At 49.4% G+C, this 11,138-nt stretch overlaps 1 long non-coding RNA gene across 2 annotated transcripts; it reads right to left on the bottom strand.

Annotated features, from left to right (window-relative positions):
• Positions 1-855: 855 nt before the first annotated feature.
• Positions 856-6,491, bottom strand: LOC123331175. Of its 2 annotated transcripts, none has more exons than XR_006547687.2 (3): positions 5,753-6,488; positions 5,529-5,633; positions 856-1,528 (listed from the first exon to the last, which is right to left on the bottom strand). It is a non-coding gene; the product is annotated as an uncharacterized LOC123331175 (long non-coding RNA). The 2 variants fall into 2 exon arrangements; XR_006547688.2 differs by lacking the exon at positions 856-1,528 and adding an exon at positions 4,638-4,695 and having other exon boundaries at positions 5,753-6,491.
• Positions 6,492-11,138: the final 4,647 nt, after the last annotated feature.

The following is an 11,138-nucleotide window of genomic DNA, read 5'->3' as shown; positions in this document are numbered from 1 at the left end:
ATTAGCTTTGTTCGTAGTGATTCTTTCTAAGGCCCACTTGACTTCCCATTCCAGGATGTCCGGCTCTAGCTGAGTGATCACACCATCATGATTATCTTGGTCGTGAAGATCTTTTTTGTACAATTCACCTTTTTTGTACAATTCTTCTTGTCACCTCTTCTTAATATCTTCTGCTTCTGTTAGAGCCATACCATTTCTGTCCTTTATCGAGCCCATCTTTGCATGAAATGTTCCCTTGGTATCTTGAATTTTCTTGAAGAGATCTCTAGTCTTTCCTATTCTGTTGTTTTCCTCTATTTCTTTGCATTGATTGCTGAGGAAGTCTTTCTTATCTGTGTTAATATACAATATTTGTTTTTCTCCTCCTGACTTACTTCAGTCTGTATAATAGGCTCTAGGTTCATCCACCTCATTAGAACTGACTCAAATGCATTCCTTTTTATAGCCGAGTAGTATTGGAACGCATCAGAAGCTTCCTAGGAAAACTGAAGACGTGACCTGTGAATTAGAAGCTCAGAGTATTCATGGTTTCCAGCCTACTAGGAAATTTAGATCGTCAGAGAAGGCAATGGCAGGGTCGCTGAGGGTCGGACACGACTGAGTGACTTCACTTTCACTTTTCACTTTCATGCATGTTGGGGAAGGAAAGGGCAACCCACTCCAGTGTTCTTGCCTGGAGAATCCCAGGGATGGGGGAGCCTGGTGGGCTGCCGTCTATGGGGTTGCACAGAGTCGGACACGACTTAAGCGACTTAGCAGCAGTAGCAGAGGACCAAATTAAGGTTTCCACTTAGTCCTTTTGGAGATGTATCTATTATTACTAATCTAATATAGCTTATATTTTTCAACTGTAAACAACTGATCTCCACTGCCTTCTTCCTGAGAAAGTTGAAATGAAGCTAATGTTTCACTTTTTTTCGGGCGTTGATATGAGCACTGCCTGTCAGGTTTGACCTCACTGTCCTTGCATCTTTTAATACTAATTGCATCAGAAACTGCCTGGATGTGCCCTCCTCCCTGCTTCCCCCCTCACTCAAGCCGAGGGAAGAGGCTAGACCTCCATCCTTGGTGATGGAGACCTCGTGGAGGGCGCTGGTGTTCCCGGTTCGAGGATGGCTGGGGGAACCGCTCAGATCCAGGCTCATCTGGGAGCTCTAGGACCTCTGATCAAAGCTGACTGTGAGGACCAGCCCAGGGACATCACAGAGCCAGGGAAACATGAGACCCGCAGCCACTTAGGGGAGGGAGAAAAGGTTCAAGTGCCTCTGGGACCATTTGGGATCAGATGCTCAAGCCTTGGTGCCCTCGGGCACGGACCAGCCCTCAGACTGACTTCCACAGTCCCTCTTGAAAGCTTCACTGGTGCCTCTTTGGGTCTTGAATGGAGTCCTGCAACCTTGACGATGAAGCTATCCTTGGTACCGCAGGGAGACAGAAGTGCAGCGTGATCTGGGGTCCTGGCTGAGCCTTGTCTGAGCAGGTCCTTCTCTCCAGCCTGGTCCCCGCAGCAGTGGCACCCAGGAACGTGCTAGAAATGGAAATTCTCAGTTTCAATCCCAGACCAGCTGCGTCAGAAACTCTGGGGCTGGAGCCCAGCAATCAGTGTTTGCACAGGCCCTCCGCATAATTCTCACGCACGCTTAAGTTTAAGACCTAGCAAAGGGATATTTATGTGGGAATGTTTGTGGTTGCAAAGCCAGATGAGGCTGGAAGGAAATGACAGGGAAAATGAGAGAGGATATAAAAAAAGAGAGTAAAAATGGAGAGGAGAAAAAAAGTCAAGCAAGCATAGAGCTTCCCCTCTGCGGCCGGGGTGTGTGTGAGAAACGGTAAACTGCATCTGCTCTAGAGTATTAGACAACTGAGTGTCCGTCTGGGCTTCCCAGGCGGCTCTAGTGGTAAAGGACCCGCCTGCCAACGGAGGAGACAGAAGAGACATGTGTTCGATCCCCAGGCTGGGAAGATCCCCTGAAGCAGGCCATGGCAACCCACTCCAGTGTTCTTGCCTGGAGAATCCCAGGGACAGAGGGCCACAGTCCAAGGGTTGCAAAGAATCGGACACAACTAAAGTGACTTAGCATGCATGCGTGGCAAATTTATTTGGCTAAAAACAGCTCCTGGGATAGTGACCTTTTGTTCAGCTAATATCACTCCTCTCATGGCCTTCAAAGCACATAGAGAAATTGGAGAACGGATGAAAATCTTTAAAGTCTACTAAACACCAAAGCCTTCCCCAACACTGTGTACTTTTCCAAGTGAGTTTCTCTTTATTGGGATTTCAGATTATGGAAAGGTTATCTATTTCCTGTTCCCAGAGGAATTAAAACACAGCGAAAGCGAGGAGAACACACTGGTGCGTGCCGTGTGCTTTCCTCTGTCCGCTGGCTACGCCTGGCTGACCGCCGCTGCGGAGCCCAGGGGACGATTCTGAAGTCCTTCCCGAAAATGTCGCCCGGAGCCCGGGAGGCTGCAGCTGAAGCGGACGGCTGATCAGCGGCTCCCCTGGAAACGAGAGCGTTCCCAGGGCGACGTGTGATTGCCGCTTCTGGGTGTCCGGAGCTCTCGCGGCCGGAGCGGCGTGTGGCCGTCTCGGGCCTCAGTTTGGCTTTCTGGAAAGGGGTAACTGAAGGGCGTGCGTACTTCGGACACTCGTTGCGCCCTCCTGTTCATTTCTATTCCTTTTCTCCTCTCATTACTCTGCTGGCTCTTTCGTGTTCAACAGCGCTATCTGCGCCTCGAATTTCTCTCTCAGATCCACACATTCAGTGCTGTTGTGTAATCTTAATTTTCATTTCATCCAGAGAGCCACTTCCCTGTCTTGTTTGAGCCCTAGAGAAAGTCCGCTGTGAGGATGAGTAGAATGGGAAGCTGGAAGAGCTTGGTTGTGGAGTGACCCACCTGGTTAGCCTCAGTGTCCCCATTGGTAAAGTTACCATGTACCAGATGGGACCACCTCTTCTAATCTTTCCAAATAGGTACTGAGCAACATTCGAAGTGGATGCTGTTAACATCCGCAGTGTATATGGAGGGAACTGAAGTTCAGAGGAGTTGAGTGAGTTTCCCAAGATCACACAGCTGGTCAGTGGCGGAGCTGGGATTTGGGCCAGTCCGCTGCCCCCAGGGGCTACGCCCTCGACACCCCCGCTCTTGGTACTTGAAGTCAAGCTGCAAGAAGATGAAACAGCAGGTGTAGGAAACTTGAAGTTAAAGCCCCAACTGAAGGGAGGGAAATGCGCTGGACTTCTCCTAGCCAGCCAGACCCCCGCCCCACCCTTCTCCACCTCTGTCCGGTACTGTTCCTCTCGGAGTGGTCCAGTCAGATCAGAGGGGTCAAGAGGAGGACCATGTTTAGAGGCTGAAGCTCAGACTCAGAAGCTGCCAGACGAACCTGCGTGTAGGCAGGTACAGACAGAGCGATGAAAGAGGCCCTCCTTCTCCACTGCAGTCCCAGACCACCCGGCCCCTGCACCCTGAAAAACGGCAGAGCCAGCTGCGAGGCTGCAGGGACTGGGGGACAGCCCCAGGCTCCCCTCGGAAAGGGGGGCTCTTTTACTTCCACTCGAAACTCCCTCTTCTGCCCCCTTCTTGTCTTTCTAATTCCCGCCTCCCTCTGCTCACCTTTTCCCTCTCTGTGAGAAAGTCTGCTATTCATCCACCGACATCCATGTTCTCTTTCATTCATAATAACAGACGCATAATAGCAGATACTTAATATCAAGGTGGGGATGTTAGTAATGGGGGAGGCTATGCTTGTGTTGGGAGCAGAGAATATATGGGGAATCCATGTATCTTGGCTTAAGATTGCTGTGAATCTAAAACTCCTCCCAAAGTCCTTAAGAAGAAGGAACATGCATTCTCAATTTAGAAAACTTGGAAAGATTGATGAAACCAAAGAAAATAAAGTCACTCACAATTCTATTCCCCAAAGTGGTGGAGAGATGACTTTAACATTTTGGTGTGTGTACTTCTAGGACTTTTTTCTGTATAGATATTCATTTCCCCCCTAAACAAATTTAAATGTGTTTAAAGTTGCTTCCAGAGCAGTTTCATCACTGCGTGTCCTATACTCACGTTTAGTTGTTGGTCTTGATGCTGCAAAACGAACGCTAGCTCTGACAGCATGTGGCAGGAAAACTCTTTGGTATTTAAAAGAAAGTGTCTGTGGCTCCACAAAAGAGGAAAAACCCCTCAATAATAGCAGCCATATAAGAAAAGTAAAGTTGTTATCTAAAAAAGTTCTTTAATAGACTTGTAACTGCCAACCAGGAGGAGGTGGTGGGGAAGGGATGGATTGGGAGGGTTGTTGGTGTTCAGTCGCTCAGTCGTGTTTGACTCTCTGAGACCCCATGAACCGCAGTACACCAGGCACCAGGTCTCCCTGTCCATCACTGTCTCCTGGAGCTTGCTCAAACTCATATCCACTGAGTTGGTGATGCCATCCAACCATCTCATCCTCTGTCGTCCCCTTCTCCTCCTGCCTTCAATCTTTCCCAGCATCAGGGTCTTTTCCAATGAGTCAGTTCTTTGCATCAGGTGGACAAAGTATTGGAGTTTCAGCTTCAGCATCAATCTTTCTAATGAATATTCAGGGTTGATTTCCTTTAGGATGGACTGGTTGGATCTCCTTGTAATCCAAGGGACTCTCAAGAGTCTTCTCCAGGGGCTTCCCTGGTGGCTCAGTGGTAAAGAACCTGCCTGTCAATGCCAGAAACACAGGTTCGATCCCCGATCTGGGAAGATCCCACATGCTGCAGAGCAACTAAGCCCGTGCCCCATGACTGTTGAGCCTGTGCGTAGAGCCCGGAGCCACAACTAGTGAGCCCACGGGGCATGTAAAGCCCACGTGCCCTAGATCTTGTGCTCTGCAACGAGAGGGCACTGCAATGAGAAGCCACACACCACAACCAGAGAGTAGCCCCCGCTCGCCAAAGAGGAAAGACCACACAGCAACGAAAACCACACCCAGCCAAAAATAAATCAATAAGCATCAGTTTTGAGGGAAGCAGATGCAAACCGTTATATAGGGAATAGATAAACAGCAGGTCCTCCTGGTGAAAAGTGAAAGTGAAGTCGCTCAGTCGTGTCCGACTCTCAGCGACCCCATGGACTATAGCCCACCAGGCTCCTCCATCCATGGGATTTTCCAGGCAAGAGTACTGGAGTGGGGTGCCATTGCCTTCTCCGCCTGGTACCACAGGGAACTATATTCAATATCCAGTGATAAACCATAATGGAAAAGAATATGAAGAAGAATGTATATATGTACAACTGAATCACTTTGCTGTACAACAGATATTAGCACATTGTAAATCAACTATATTTCAATAAAATAATTTAAAAAAATCCTTTAATGTAGCTTACCAGAAACCATGTCTATTTCTTTAACACACGTGCCAATAGAAGTACTTAGCACTTCCTGACTCAACAGTTAGAGACAGACATGTTTGCTCCATATAATCCAGGCAGAGTCTGCCTGGCGGCTGGTGTTTATGAATTCAGTAACACCCATTTCATCTGCTCGTAGTTACCTGCTCCTCTTGAATTCAGAGGCAGACCAGCTCTGAAAGGATGCAATTCCCAGTGTTTCTTTGGTCAGCCAGCTTACTTGCATTACAGTGGTTCTATGCCGTGTCCTGTTAAACCATAAAAGGACATAGAACAAGCTGCTTAATTCTCTGGCCCGTGGACGGGCAGGGAGCTGCTGAGGTACCTGAGATCGGGGGAGGGGGCAACGCGGTCTCCTTTCACCCACCCACAGAAGTGAGTCTCCCCAGCATCTCACAACCAGTGTCTAATGGGGTCTGCGTTGATCCACTGCCACAGGGAGAGAACTTTCACTTGCTGCTGGGAGCGAGAGAGTGGGCGTGGTACGCAAGATGAGGGCTGCTTTCCAGAGGGGAGCGGAGGAGGGTGATATCTTTATCAGGCGTGGAGGTGAGCCCATCAAGGTGGTCCAAGGATGGAAGGCCCGCCGTCCACCTGAAGACGTGCTAATCCCTTTCAGATGGACTCTTTGATTTAAAACTCAACCCAGAATCACTGCTATAATTTCCATAATTCCAATGAAGAGACTGAGACTCAGAGAGCGGAAGTAACTTGCTCAAGATTACACAGCTGGTAACTGACAGAGACGGGTTTGAACAAGGGTTAGCTGATTCCTGGGGCCATTGCTCCTAATCTGAATTCAAACAAAGTATAGAAGGCAGTCCTTAGCCCGCTAGATTTCAGGCCCTGAGAACAAAGCTGGTCATATGCAGATGGAGGCTGTGGCCCATTAGAAAGCCGCATTCCCCCTAATTCCTGCCCCTTGGCCCCAGGGACACCCCCTCACCGGGACTGGGGCCTGATTTGGAATAAGGCCGGTGGCTCACTCGGGCACACGGGACTGCTCCCAACACCCCTGCATGGCCTGGCTGAGGGCTAAGGCGGGGAGGGGACCAAGTGGAGACTGGTGTCCACGCGCTTCCTTCATCCCAGACTCTGCCCTTTCTCCATGCCCAGGCAGGTGCCTTTACCCACCTCCCCTCTCCATAGCTTTGGCCCTTCCTTGAGAAAGGGTTCTTCTTCTTTTTCGCTGTGTTGGGTCTTAGCTGCAGCATGGGGATCTTTGGTGTGGCTCAAGGACTTTCTCTCTAGTTACAGCTCGCAGGCTTAGATGTTCCAAGGCATGTGGTATCTTGGTTCCCTGACCGGGAATCAAACCCACAGCCCCTGCATGGCAAGTTGGATTCTTAACCACTGGGCCATGAGGGAAGTCCACAAGAAGAGTTCTTGAGAAGTTCTTCTGATGGGCTAAATGTTTGCCTTAGGGTCATGGCCTTCTTGTTTTTCACTTCCGGGGTCTTTTGTCTGTTCCACAGCAGCGCCCCCGATATGGTGCTGGGACAGTGGCCAGGCTTGTCCCTGGGTTCCTGACCTGCCTCTCCCAGGGCCCCCTGCTTGGCCAGGATTCCTCTTGTCTTTCAGCCCCTGACCGTCCTGCCTTCCTCCCCAAAGTCCCTGTTCTTTTCAGGCTCTGTCTTAACTTTCTGCCTTGCTTGCCTCAACCCCCTTCTTTCTCATGGATTCCTGGGTGTTAGTCTGATTTCTAGCATCCCATTGCTCATTAAAGAGTCTTTCTAGAATCTGTAGACTGAACAGGGGTATCAAACCAGGGACTGGCACCCTTGCTAGGGTCAGACGTATAGAGTGGTTGAAGGAAAGAGTCAAGCTTGGGTGTGGAAGGTCCTTGGTTAGGAAGGAAATGTCAAGAGTCAGTGCTAAAAACCTGTGCTAAAAAAACCCGGCAAAATCCTCAGCCTGAGAAAACTCCGAGACAGGAGCCAGCTGGGGCTGGTGTGGATGCAAGTGAGAAAGCACATGTGTTGAATCTGGATAAAATGAGGAGGGACAGCTGCTGAAGTTGGGTGGATTCGGAAGGCCTAAGGTGGTATTATCTCGTTCCTAAGGGAACGAGACCCCTGATGTCGCAATTGAGAGTTCTCAACGAAGATCAAAGATGCCTTGTGTTGCAACTAAGATGCAGAACAGCCAAAGAAAAGGCTTCTGGTCAGCCTGCTGACCTCTGGTACAAACAAGCGCCTCATTCCAGACCATTCAGCAAGCACCTGAAGACTGATCTGCCTCAGCTTCTTTCTCCCAAGGCTCTCACAGGTCCTGACTCACTTTGGTCCTCACTGCATGCTAAATCGCTTCAGTCATGTCCAACTCTTTCCAGCCCTATGGACCGTAGCCCACCAGGCTCCTCTGTCCGTGGGATTCTCCAGGCAAGAGTACTGGAGTGGGTTGCCATGCCCTCCTCCAGGGGAGCTTCCCGACCCAGGGATGGAACCCTCAGCTCTTCAATCTCCTGTGTTGGCAGGCGGGTTCCCTACCCCTAGAACCCCCTGGGAAGCCCTTGGCACACCAGCCCTAGAATGAATACACCTGTCCTGGGACAGAGCAAGGGCAGCAAATCCACGCCAGACTCTGGTGTCCCTGCTGCAGACTGTGAGGCCAAGGCAGCCGGCTGGGCGGGAAAGATTGAGTCTGGAACATGTTAAACAATCCTGTTCTTCAACAGAAGACCCGCTGGGAACGCGGAGGTGGCAGTGGGCGAACTGACCCCCGAGACTCTGTTTTCTGCACCTTCTGCATTCCTGGCACAGGGGATGAGAAGAGGCAGGGTGAAAACCAGCTGCTGCCAAGCTCGGTGATCGGCGCCAAGTGCAGCAGGCTTAGGGGAGGGTAAAGGGCTCCCCAGACACAGCCACCTGGTCTCCAGACAAACAGGTGATCGCAACACAGCTTCGTCCCTGATTTTCACCACCTGGACCTTGTTTGCTGTTTGCAGAGGCTGGTCTTTCTTAACCGCCATGCTTCAATTCAGGAACACACTTCAGGCTAATAGCACTTCAGCTGACTTCATGGAGACAAACAACCTTAGAATATTGTTGCTTTCTCCGCCAGCTGAATAACCGGAATCTTGTATTAGTACAAAGGCCTCTAACCAGCAACGCAAACAAAGATGGGAAATACATTGTTTTGCAAATTGAAAGTCAGTTCAACTGATTGGAGGAGCTGAGGAAGGTCTGCTCACCAAATACTGGGAGCATGTGTGTGTAGAGATGCTTATTCCGAGTGTGCAGTAAGTTGCTTCAGTTGTGTCTGACTCTGTGTGACCCTATGGACTATAGCCCACCAGGCTCCTCTGTCCATGGGGATTCTCCAGGCGAGAGTACTGGAGTGGGTTGCCATGCCCTCCTCCAGGGGATCTTCCTGACCCAGGGATCAAACCTGCCTCTCTGATGTCTCCTGTGTTGGCAGGCAGGTTCTTTACCACTGGTGCCACCTGGGAAGCCTGTTCCAAGGGCAGATTATCTTTAATCCTCAGAGGAAGACGCTCTAAGACAGTCAGAAGATGCAGGGAGAGTCTCAGGCCAGGTTACTGTGTTAGAAGAGAAGGAAAGAGTTTTCTAATGACTTCTGCACCATCCCTGTCAAAGGGAGGACGCACAACCTAAGATGCTTCCCAGGTGGCGCTAGTGTGAAGAATCCGCCTGCCAATGCACAAGACGTTAAGAGACAGGGGTTCAATCCCTGGGTCAGGAAGATCCCCTTGGAGGAGGAAATGGCAACCTTGTCCAAAATTCTTACCTGGAAAATCCCATGGACAGACGAGCCTGGTGGCTTACAGCCCATGGCATTGCAAAGAGTCAGAAAGGACTGAAGCAACTTAGCAGAGGAATGTCATATTTGAGAATCAATCTCTTTTCACAAGCCCAACAGTGAAAGGCCTAATTTCTTGTCATTTTGGGGAAGTGTCTTACAAGCTTCCCAAAGATTGTCTGGTGCTCTGGATAGGAGGATGCAACTTTGTCCCTGTTACTATTTTCCATTGATCAGGGCCCAGAACCTTCTATCTGTAAAGTTAGATGTTGGGAGGCTCAAGAGGGAGGGATTATATGTGCACTCACAGCTGATTCAACATTGTAAAACACCTATACTCCGATTTTAAAAATGAAAAGAGGAAAGTTAGATGGTAGTCTGTAGAAAATAATTGCTGATGAGATGCAAATGATTTTTATTGGTAAAGGACATAAATCCAAAAGTTATGAGTTTTTTGTGTCCTATAGAATATTAAGACATTAAAAAAAATATAATTTAGGAACTTTCCTGGTGGTCCAATGGTTAAGAATCTGCCTTCCAATGAACGCAGGGGACCCGGGTTCGATCCCTGGTCAGAGGGCTAAGATCCTACAGGCAGCTAAGCCCTTGTGCCACAAGCAGAGAGAGGCCTGCCTGCAGCGAAAAATTGCTCATGACCCAGCAAAGCGGAGGTCCGGCATGGCACCCCACGTGGCCATAAATAATTAAATGTTTAAAATATATACAAATTAGCAATCACAACCCAACATTCTTTCTATTACCTATCTATCCATTTACTTACCCAAATTTCTTGTATCTTCTCTTAAAGTGGCTTTGTCAGTCGGCTGGTTCTGTCATTAACGAGTTACAGAAAACTTTGACATGCACTTACTATGTATTTGAATGAGACTGTATTTTTTAAACATTTTGGAACATATACTTAGATATTCCTATCTTCAGTGCACGTGATCCCTTAACATCCAAGCCCTCGGCCACCAGGGATCAAAATGTATCAGCAATAGTGTTATTGGTCCTCTGAGTTCAAGCTTTATTATCATTTCTGCTCTCTGAGGGATTCCTTTACTTTCCTGACAGTTCAACTGTGCATTAAATCTAAAAAAAAAAAAAAGTTCAGCACGCTGTGTGGAAAGAGGTCTCTGAATCTCTAGTCTGTCATCTTGATCAAAATGGAAGTCCATCCAATTGACTTTTTAAGCACTGAGATGCTCACTGAGAGAAGATACAAGAAATATATTTTTGCCAACTGGGCCTTCCTGTTGGAGGAAAGCACCTCTGCGGGTTTCCATCATCCATGCTGATAGTTTACCCAGGGCCCCAGTGGATGGGAGTGGGGCTGGGGCAGGGAGGAGGAGAGTTTGGGCAGCCACAGGGCAGCCCAGAGGCTGAATTCTAGCTCGCAAATGGGGGCGGACACCAAGGAAGGAAGGAGGAGCCTCAGGAGGCAGGGTCCTCATACCCACACCAAGGTCTGCCCTGTGGCGGTCAGTGTGCGGGCTGGAAAAGAATTTCCAACACAAGGCAGGATGAGAGCAGAATCGAGTTTATTAGAGTGGGAGACGCTGTTAGAACAGCAGGCAGGCACGAGGAGAGCCCACCCCCTTCATGGGCTTGTAGCCAATTTACATAGCCTCAAGACAGAGAAAACTCCTGTGGGAAGGGTGGCATTAGGTGATTGGTTAGGGTGCTATAGGGTGGGTACTGCACCTAATATGGAGTCAGGAAGCTGGCAGGGTTAAGTCGGGGAGGCTCATAGCAACAGTTGCTACGGAGCTCAGTTGGTTCCAGAGATGACCGTGGTACAGGACTCCGTATCTGCGGCCTTGATACAAGGCTTTACACCTGTGACCTTGGAACGGGGCTCCACCTCCCCAGAGTGACACTTGGAACTTCAGTGTGGCTGAATCCGTTCATGGATAAAGAACCACATCGGCAATAAAACGGCTGCCTGCCTGTGCTGGGCGCTGGCTGGAGGACCCCGCCCTGAACTCAGG

This window comes from Bubalus bubalis, chromosome 22 (assembly GCF_019923935.1).
Source record: "Bubalus bubalis isolate 160015118507 breed Murrah chromosome 22, NDDB_SH_1, whole genome shotgun sequence".
Classification (NCBI taxonomy): Eukaryota; Metazoa; Chordata; class Mammalia; order Artiodactyla; family Bovidae; genus Bubalus; species Bubalus bubalis.
The sequence above is the reverse complement of the archived record's forward strand: the minus strand, read 5'-3'. Positions and strand labels throughout refer to the sequence as shown.